Below are 10,709 nucleotides of genomic sequence, written 5' to 3' on the forward strand. Positions count from 1 at the left end.
ATGGTGTGTGTTTAAGAAAAAAAGCAGGCTTTCTGGAAAAAAAATTATGTTCCTTCCCCCAAAAAAACTTTCTTAGCTCTATATTTTGAAATTGATTTCGAGACTGCTAAAACCAAGAGTGTCATGACCTGTAACCAAGCCCTAAGCAACATTTCCAGATAGTTTCAAAAATAGATCCACGTAAAGTTTCCGAATACTTTTCAAACAACCCCCATGTCATCAGGTCTGGCAGTTTTGAACACAACAAATGAAAATGATGAAATAGATTCTATTCAAAACTTCAGATGAATGTACGAACTGCACCATCTAAACATAACTTTCAGTGGATGTCTATGGAACAAGGTTAAACATTCATTGAGCTGGGAGTTCAGAATTATTCTGCCATGGTTGGGTTACCATTCATTCTGAATCTAATCTTCAATATTTTGCCATGTATAATGAAACTTGTGAACAACATAAGAAGAGGGGAAGTACCGAAGAGCAGACAATGAACATTTCATTTTGATCATTGCTCAGGTTTAGAAATGAGACCTATTTTCCATGTTTATAGATGCTGTGCTTTTCTCCCCCATTTCTGCTATAGAAGATTCAAGATTGTGATTTGGTACAATATTTCTGATTGCATTAATGGAGCATACATTTACAATTACTTACCATTTCCCTTTTGAAAAGGTTCCATCCAAAGAAGTACTACACTGTGAATTTGTGTCGTAGGAGTTTCTGTGGCAAATCTAATTGCTGTTGAAATGATCAAATTTTTCACATTCTAGCTGAGTTATCTCTCCTACACAAGAGCGCTTTCATTAGCCAGGTGGAGTGGAGTCAGTCAAGCAAGCATATTGAGTACCACCTGAATTTCGCATGCAGCTATTAACTACAAACAGCTGGGGAGTTTATAGAAGTAATTACCATTCAATAGAATCAACAGACAACTTGTATAGCAAATAATGCAAACCCATTCTTCATTCAATGGAGGAGGTTTTTCCTCTTTCTTTTAAAAGACTCATCCTTGCATCCAAAAAGATTCTTGAGTATAAGGACCTTTTCTGTTGACACCTGACAATGTTTAGGAAAGGAACAAAGATATATCTGAGGCAGTATAGCTGTTCATTGTAAGCATCTCTCCCAAATGCTTGTAATGTGCAGTTCAAAGTTTGTGTGATTGAAAAATGCTACCACACTCAACCTTCTTAAAGAACTAAAGGTGAGCATGATAAAATGTTTATTAAAAACAGATCACTCGTACTTTCTAGAATAAATTAATCCTAGTCACATTGCAGCATTCTTGGAAACAAAGTCAGTCACTGTTGTAATAGTTGTAGGGACATAGAAATATGATCCTGTCTCTCTGGTCCCGGCCCATTTGCACTGGCTGCTACTATGCTTCCAGTTGAGGTTCAAAGTGTTAATGTTGTAAAAAGTCTTGATTGGTTTGAGACCTTTCTACCTATGGGAACATCTCTCCCTCAGATTTATCAGCCATTCCACCTGTGCCTTCTAATTCCTGACACTGTGGGTGGCCAGCTTGAGGGAGGCCTGGAAGACTTTAATGAGGAATCAAGCCCTCTTAGAGGTGACCATTTCTTTATGAAACTTACTAATGTGTGTTTGGCCTGCACCCTCCTAATGTTTAGATAATAAACAAAAGTATTGCTCTTCAGACAAAATTATTGCTCTTCTCTCTTTTGAGAACCTTCTCCTAATTTAATTTAATTTAATTTACACTATTACCATCACCAACTTGGGCTTTTGTACGGATAGTTCTCTAAATGGGCTGTAGGAGTGTAGATAGCTAGATAGATAGCTAGGTGACAGACAGACAGACAGACAGACAGACAGACAGATAGATAGATAGATAGATAGATAGATAGATAGATAGATAGATAGATAGATAGATAGATAGATAGATAGATAGATAGATATTACTCTAAAGCAGTGGTCCCAAACCTTTTTCAGTTTATGGACCAGATGGGGAAGGCAGGGCACCCCCTGCGCTTGTGCGCATGCACAAACAAGTGGGTGCTCTCTCTCACATGAGCGCATGCATGCTCGTGCACACCTGTGTGCACCCGTGTGAGTGCTGCACCACCATTTGTGGATGCGCAAATAGCAGTGCAATGCTTGTCTGGGCCACTTGTGCTCGTGCGCATGTGCAAATGGTGGTGCGGCGCTTGCACGGGCATGCTGGAGTGTACGCACAGACACAAATGGGCTGTGCAGGGGTGAGTGTGTGCAGGGGGTGGGGCAGGAGGTCTGTCTTTGCAGCCCAGTGTTGCTCAGCCCATAGACCAGCACCGGGCCACAGACTAGGGGTTGGGGACCTCCGCTTTAAAGCATACCTTCTCCATTGAGCAAACCAAATCTGTTTTTTTTCTCTGTTGAGTCAGAAGTCATGCACTAGTAACACAAAGAGAATGGGTAAGGGACGTGACTTACCCCGAAATAAGGAAAGCTGCTCTAATCCCACACTGCCTTTGAAAAGAAGCTACCAATGCTTACTTTAGCTGCCCAAGCAAAAGAATGATGGTTCAAGTCCTTCGTAATCTCTCCCTAGACTCCTTCCAGAAACAATATGTGTGAGTGTAGTCTGAGAAGAAACTACATAACCTCAGTTCACTCAAAAGTTTTGTTATTAATCTGTTTTATATGTTTTTCCCTGGTTCACCACTGCCTACAGTTCAGTCAGATATTTTTCAACAGTGCAAACCTCCATATGAATTATTGTGCTTGTATTCCTGTCTGTGTTTATTACACAATTTATCAGAGTTACTAAAAAATACACCCCCAAAAACTCACACAAACCAATATTTCATTCCTAAATACAAGCATATAGTACATTTCTCAGAAAGGAAAAAAAAACTCAAAAGGAAACAGCAGCTTCCAAATAGTTTGTAGGGCGTCAACACAAGGACAAAGGAAATGTTTTATTTACACAACATGACTTTGAAGAACCTTACTAGGTGGCCTTTTTCCATGAACAGACTAAACATGGCAGGAATTTTCTGTGGTGGCATCATGGCCTTGACCGTGTCATGCTGCATCTGTGGGCATATGATTTTTTAATACTCAAAGTCCATACAACTTCAAAACAAAAACACACTCAGTAAATTCAATTTAGAACATATCTGCTTCACATGTTAGTTTCTAAACATGTAGGACACCATTTTGCAGAGGTTTATTTATTCACTATTTATTTATTTAAAATATTTTACCTCACTTTTATCCTTAATAGAACCCAAAGCAGCTCAAATTATTAAAATACAGTGGTGCCTCGCTTAACGAGCGCAACCTTTAATGAAGAATCCGCATAGCGACCCGTTTTTTGGTGTCGCTAATGCGATCACATTGCGATGTTTAGATAGGCTAAACATCGCATTGCGATCATTTCTGCACCTGGTGGCCATTTTGGGAACAGCTGATTGGTGGTTCCAAAATGGCTGCCGGGTGCAGAAAATGGCCGCCTCACCATTTTCGCACCCTGCCCTCGCTTACCGAGGGTGCGAAAATGGCGGCGCTATGGAGAAACTTCGCAGAACGGTGAGTTTAAGAGCGTTTCTATGACGTTTTCCATTCCGTATAGCGATGTTTCCCCATAGCGACGGTTAATCCGGAACGGATTAACCTCGCTATGTGGGGCACCACTGTACTGCATTGAACACTAAGAAGAGTCAATATACAAACACTGAAAAGGATCAAATGCCATACAAAATAACTATAGGCAACACCAAAACACATGCAAAGCAATATGGTAGAACAATGTATTTAACAACCCCATTCAGACATCCGGTTAGTCAAGGAAGGCTTGCCTGCATGTGGAAGGACAGCAAAGATGGGGCCAGCCTGGCCTCCTATGGGAGGGACCTCCAAAGTCTGGGAGCAGCTACAATGAAGGGCCTCTCCCATGAACTCCCCAAACATGCCTATGAAGCTGGCTGGGTGGAAGAAAAGGCCTCTCCTAATTATCCTAACACTTGAGGAGGCTCATAAAGGGAGATACAGTCCTTGAGACAGAACTATTTAGGGCTTTATAGATTAGAACCAACACCTTGAATTCAGCCCGAAAATGGATCATCAGCCAGTGAAGCTGATGTAACAGGGGGGGATGTGGTCCCTGTAACCAGCTGTAGTTAGCAATCTGGCTGATGGCCCAAACACTTGCATAGTTGGGTCTGACACCAGATATGTGGCTTGGGAATATGACACTATTATAGAGATCAAATCTCCATTGGATAATTGACCAAATCCTCTTGCATAACTACACAAATGATGTAACATTTGCAGGTGAATTTCTTTATGTTAACAAATCACTACAGACTTGAATATGTGAAGGTCAATTGAAGCCAACAGATTTGGCCCAAATCACTCACCTTTATGTGTCCATTAAATGTGGAGGCCCTCTTTGCGGCACTATCCACTTAATGGCAAATGTATGTTTCCCTCTGGATCCTGTACTCTTACACCTATGAAACAGAACTCCAGCACTATAAAATTTGTTATATTGCAGACTTGTCAAAAATATGTCTGTTAAAAGAATAAACTTGTTATAACAAAGTTACTTCTTGGACATAAGAAACATAAATTATAACATTCTGAAGGGAAAAAAAAAGAAAAGAATCAAATAGTAATATTCCACTCTTCATGTAAAAGTTCCATAGGGCCATGTAGTGGAACTCTATTAGCTGAAAAAAATCTGTTTAATCAATGACTTCTACATAATCTATGAGAAGGAAAAAAAATCAGGCATAGCTTTAATGGAAGGACAGCTAAACTAAAATGAAACACACACACACACACACACACACACACACACACACACACACACACACACACACACACACACACACACACACACACACACACACACAATCTTGCATTATATCACGGCAGAAAAAGATATAAGTATCTCAGGGCAATAACATTTACATTTATATGAATAAATGTGAGATTAAATGTTTATTTATAAGAGGAATAATATAGGCAACAAAGAACAAGAACTGACATAGTTTCTCTTCCTTTATTAGACAGGGCAATTACAAGGAAGATATATGAACAGGAGCGAAAACAAATTTCAAAAAAGTATTGGCGAACTGGTCAATTAAATTCAAGCAACAATTTTATCAGCCTCTAGGAAAGCGTATGATCACACAACTGAATGGATTCCTGTGGCCTGGAAACTTGGCATATTCCAGGCAGAAGTAAGTCACTTGTTGAGAACAAATATAATATATTGATGGCTTTGAGAGATGTATAAGGCACTGGGCAATTTTTGAATAAAAATTAGTGCTGTGAAATCTGTATGTATCCATGATATATTTGCACTTAAGAGGAAAGGAAGGGTGAGGTCATTCTTGATCCTCGGCCAGTTCCCACTTGTAGGCAGAATTTCGCCTTGGATGTATACATGTGTGGATCAAGAAGTCCTATTCAGGGGTCCAGGAGTTCTTATTGCATAGAGCTTCTTCAGGTCTAAATCTACAATGTGCACAGCTACAATAGAGGAGATGGACCATTCATTCATTCATTCATTCATTCATTCATTCATTCATTCATTCATTCATTCAAATATTTTTACCCTCCTTAAAAAGAACCCAAGGTGGCTTACATAATTAAAATACAATATTTAAAGCTAAATACAACGAGTATACAAATATTTAAAAAGAAGAAAGAAATACCACCCTCAGAAATGGTAAACAAAAGCAGTACTAAAACACATTCAAAGCAGTAAGACATAACAATCCATCTAAAAATCCCACTCAGGCAGCCAATCGCTGACAGAAAGCTTACCAAAATACCCTCCTGCTCCTTCTGTTATGCATTCAGATTGACCATTTTATGGAATATCTGAATGCGGCTTACATTTGGCCAAAACCTGAAGCAAGTACAGTGGGGTCTTGACTTGAGAACTTAATCCATATTGGAAGGCGGTTCTCAAGTCAAAAAGTCTGTAAGTCAAGTCTCCATTGACCTACAGTGCATTGAAAACCGATTAATCCCGTAACAGGCCGTTTTTGTTCCATTTTGGTTTTTTTCTGGTCTGTAAGTCAATTCTCAGGCTGCAAGTCAAACCTAAATTTTGCGGCCAGAGAAATCTGTAACTCAGAAAGTCAGTAAGTCAAGTCGTCTGTAAGTCAAGGGTCCACTGTATTTTCATAAAATAAATACTAGAAATAGAAATACTACAGAAAGAGCACAGACTGTTTTTTGAAAATACTACTGAAAGAGCAGAAACTGTTTTGGTTTCAAATGTCATTAGCCATAAAACATAGGAGATTCACATTTGTCAAAAAGAAAGACAGAACTCACTTGGGCATATGAAACCAGCTGACGATTTTGTTGCAGATTTTGAATTTCTGGCAAAAATCCTTTTCCAGTGACACAATAAAAGCACAGAGATAAGGGGTGGGGACTCAGGAGAGAGACAGGACTCTGTTCAAAATTAAAGGCTGGAAGGAATAATTGATTAGTGCTTAATTAGATGGACCAGCCTAGAAAATTCCACAGTCCAGAAAAGTCCATAGTCACTCAAATTGCAGATGGCTTATAAATATTTTCTTTTTAATGATGTAAGCCACCTTGAGTCCTTTTTAAGGAGAAAGGCAGAATAAAAATATTTTAAATAAATAAATAATAAAATTAATGGGAGCTTTGAAATAAAACCCCTAACGGATTTCTGTGAATTTCGGTTTGTATAGAATGGTGCAAAGCAGGAATTAAAAGCCACCCTACTGGAGTATTCTAGAACCTGCAAAAGTAAAATAGGTCAAGTGCCAAACATGTGGTAACAAAAATACCATCGTTACTCTCCCAAACCAATCTATTGTAAACTTAGTTCATTCACATGATACAAATTTACTCGCTTTTATATTGTGATTGGTTAATGGGAGGGAAACAGCCTTCATGTTAATGTCTGACTGAGCTTTGAATGACATATATCCTTGGAAGGAAAGCACAGAAGGAAATAAGTATTTCATTTGACATCTGAGGTGGTCCTCAGCTGAATTAAAATGCAATGTATCCCACTTCATTCACCGTGCATAGTAAGGAATATACAGAAGAAATTGAGGAGGTTTTACAGACTATTTGAGCCCGTACAGGAAAGGTGTTTCCCAGGAGTGCAGCTGGCTCCTCTTACTATACATACTATTTCATAAAATATATAAACCTTGACTTAATTCATTCTTAGATGATAAATGGGATATATTTTTTAAAAAATTCTCTTTGATGCAAACCATTGTGATATTGGAGAGAGGGTTTGGTCTCAGAAAAACATTAGAACATATAGTTCATGGATGGCTGCCTTATCATGGTGAAGGGGCTTGAGTAATTTAGAGAAGGTATGGACTAATCAAAAGACACCTGCTTCTTGGGAGGAGAGTGATGACAAACCTAGACAGCATCTTAAAAACCAGAGACATCACCTTGCCAACAAAGGTCCACATAGTCAAAGCTTATGGTTTTTCCAGTAGTGATGTATGGAAGTGAGAGCTGGACCATAAAGAAGGCTGACCGCCGAAGAATTGATGCTTTAGAATTGTGGTGCTGGAAGAGGTTCTTGAGAGTCCCCTGGACTGCAAGGAGAACAAACCTATCTATTCTGAAGGAAATCAAACCTGAGTGCTCACTGGAAGGACAGATCCTGAAGCTGAGGCTCCAATACTTTGGCCATCTCATGACAAGAGAAGACTCCCTGGAAAAGACCCTGATGCTGGGAAAGTGTGAAGGCAGGAGGAGAAGGCACAGAGGACGAGATGGTTGGAGAATGTTACTGAAGCTACCAACATGAATTTGACCAACTCTGGGAAACAGTGGAAGACAGGTGGGCCGGGCGTGCTCTGGTCCATGGTCAGAAAGAGTCAGGCATGACTTAACAAAAAACAAACAAACAAGTTCTTATAGATTTCTGTAAAAATTCAGGATATTTGGAAATATGACTACAGTTGCATGAATTAACAAAAGTAGTAGAATTGAAAAGGTTCTTTGTGTCTTTCTGATCAATGAGCTTTTGTTTGAAATCTCTCAAAGGCAATAGAGTCACTATTATGAGACAACTAGTTTTGACGAAAAGCTACAAAACTTCCTTAACTCTCTACTTTTCAGTTATACATACATACATACATACATACATACATACATACATACATACATACATACATACATACATACATACATACATACATACATACATACATACATACATACATACATACATACATACATACTATGATATTATCTATGTCAGTGGTTCTTAACCTTTGTTAATTGGATGCTTTTAAACTGCAACTCCCAGAAACCCCAGTCAGGACAGCTGGTGGTGAAGGCTTCTGGGAGTCACAGTCCAAAACTCCTGAGTAACCCAAGGTTAAGAACCAGTGATCTATGTAACTGGAAGCAAAGCTTGTTATCTTACTTTAGGACTTCTGTGCATTTCACTGAAGACTGTGAATAGCCATTCCCTGTGTCCTCCAATGTTGCCTTGTCCCAAGAAGGCATTCCAGAAAGTGGTGAGAGCCATATAGAACAGTCTGTGTCAATGTGCAATACAGTTAGACTCCCTTATCCACAGGATCATTACTTACTGATTCACTTATTCACAGTCTGAAAATATTAAACATAAAGAAAAATCCCATAAGTATATATTTCTGAAGATGAAGTTACCATACTTGGCTGTTAGGGGGAGACAGAGACCATGCTATATGTAGTGTATGTATTCAATGCTATAATAGCATTTGCTGTAATCTGCATTTTTCAGCATCGTGGGGGTGAGGCTTGGAATAGATCTCCTGTGCATACAGGGTGGTTAATCTGTAAAATGGAAGTCAAAATATATCCAAAATGTTCATGTTTTTCTTCTAGTTTAAACCTGACACACTCACCTAACAACAAAGTATTCTTCTACCTTGACTCTAGAAGAAAATTGATTTTGCATGCAAGAGTCTCTGAAGAGAGCAGAAAATACCGAACATGTTCACTCACATGTAGGCATTACTGAGCTCACTGGCATTCATTTTCAAATAAATAGACAGAAGATTGTAGTGTGTGTGTAAATGAAAAGAGTTGCAATAAAATTAGCAAAGCAAAAATGAAATGAAATGAAATACATTGTATTCCATTTCATTCACATGCAGGTATGTGTGTATGTATGTACGTCCTTTGTTTCAAGAAATGCTTTCTTAGAGCTTATTGTTTTCAAATACAGTATGCCTCCTCTTAAGAACATCTAATGATATGGAAAGTTTTTCTTGTGTCAACTTGTATCAGAATTTGAACATTTTATACGTTGTTTAAGCTTACTCTTAACAAGTAAAGTTTAAGTAGTGTATAGTAATTGAATAGGGTGTCATATTTTTAGTAGTGCAGTATTTTCTTACTATCATTAGTAATTGCTAATGACTGGCCCCATCTTTGCTGTCCTTCTGCAAGCAGGCAAAGACCTTTGTCTTCAGGCAGGCTTTTTCTCAGTGACAGACTGAGAGAGGGTTCTCTATGTATCGTTGTGCTCTCTTGCTTTTAAATATGTTTTTAGTATTGATTTTAATGAACGTTTTAAATATAATACTTATTTTGTTCTTTTAAAATATTTGTATACTTACTGCCTGTAGCTTTTAAATATCATCTTTTTAATGATGTAAGCCGTGTTGGGTCTTCTTAAGGAGAAAGGTGGGGTAATTTATTAAAAAATAAATAAACAAACATCCTACTGTTGAGAATACAAAAGGAAGCACAAATGTACAGTACCCTAAAATGCATGGCTGCTGGACAAGCAGACAAAGCTGTGTATACCAAGTATGGAGGAAAACTCTTTTTGGTGAATTTTGAAAAGAAAAAAAAAACAACTTTGATCAGCAAAATACATTATTATGAATAATGTATTATTTCTTTGACAAATTATATTATACTTCCCCTCTTGTGGCTGACACAATAAGATGCATGGCTTTGGCTTTACCCTAATAAGTTATATGAAGAAACAGCAATATATTATTTTATTTTAATCCCATTGTTCATCATATGCCATATTCTTCCTGTCTAAATATGCAAATCCAGGCTAAAATGCAGGTACAGAGAACAAAAATACAGTGTTTATTGATGATCAGGATGGAATCTGAGGCATTCATGAAAGAAGACTGAAAGTGCTGGCAAGATTGTCAAATGGATTGATTTACTGAGGAAATTTAGTGAAGAATCAGCTATTCACCACTCCTCTAAGAATGCAAGCCAGTAAGTACGTTACACAACATATGGGACACTGTGCATGGGTCAAGGAGAAAGCAGGAACAGTTAAAATATGGCTCATTCTTTTATTCTATCAGTTTATTCTTATATTAGCTTCCTTAATTATCTGTTATTCTATTTTATGCTGTACGTTGCTATTTTAAAAAAGCACATTTAAGCAATATATAAGTAAATAAACTAAGAGATCATTTAAGAAGGCATAACACTTGGGTGTTCATAAGATCAGACCTGCCTTTGGTTACCATAGATGATCTTTACTTTCACCTTAATATTCAGTCATAATCTCATATATTTACCAGTTTGTCATACCCTTTAAATCAACGGTCTGCCCTCTTTCTTTCTTTCTTTCTTTCTTTCTTTCTTTCTTTCTTTCTTTCTTTCTTTCTTTCTTTCTTTCTTTCTTTCTTTCTTTCTTTCTTTCTTTCTTTCTTTCTTTCTTTCTTCCTTTCTTCCTTCCTTCCTTTCTTTCTTTCTTTCTT

At 37.9% G+C, this 10,709-nt stretch overlaps 1 long non-coding RNA gene across 1 annotated transcript; it reads right to left on the reverse strand.

Annotated features, from left to right (window-relative positions):
- Window positions 1–2,922: 2,922 nt before the first annotated feature.
- LOC144587778 (uncharacterized) lies at window positions 2,923–4,462 on the reverse strand. Its single transcript, XR_013542922.1, has 2 exons — window positions 4,368–4,462; window positions 2,923–3,041 (listed from the first exon to the last, which is right to left on the reverse strand). It is a non-coding gene; the product is annotated as an uncharacterized LOC144587778 (long non-coding RNA).
- Window positions 4,463–10,709: the final 6,247 nt, after the last annotated feature.

This window comes from Pogona vitticeps, chromosome 3 (assembly GCF_051106095.1).
Source record: "Pogona vitticeps strain Pit_001003342236 chromosome 3, PviZW2.1, whole genome shotgun sequence".
In the NCBI taxonomy this organism is placed as follows: Eukaryota; Metazoa; Chordata; class Lepidosauria; order Squamata; family Agamidae; genus Pogona; species Pogona vitticeps.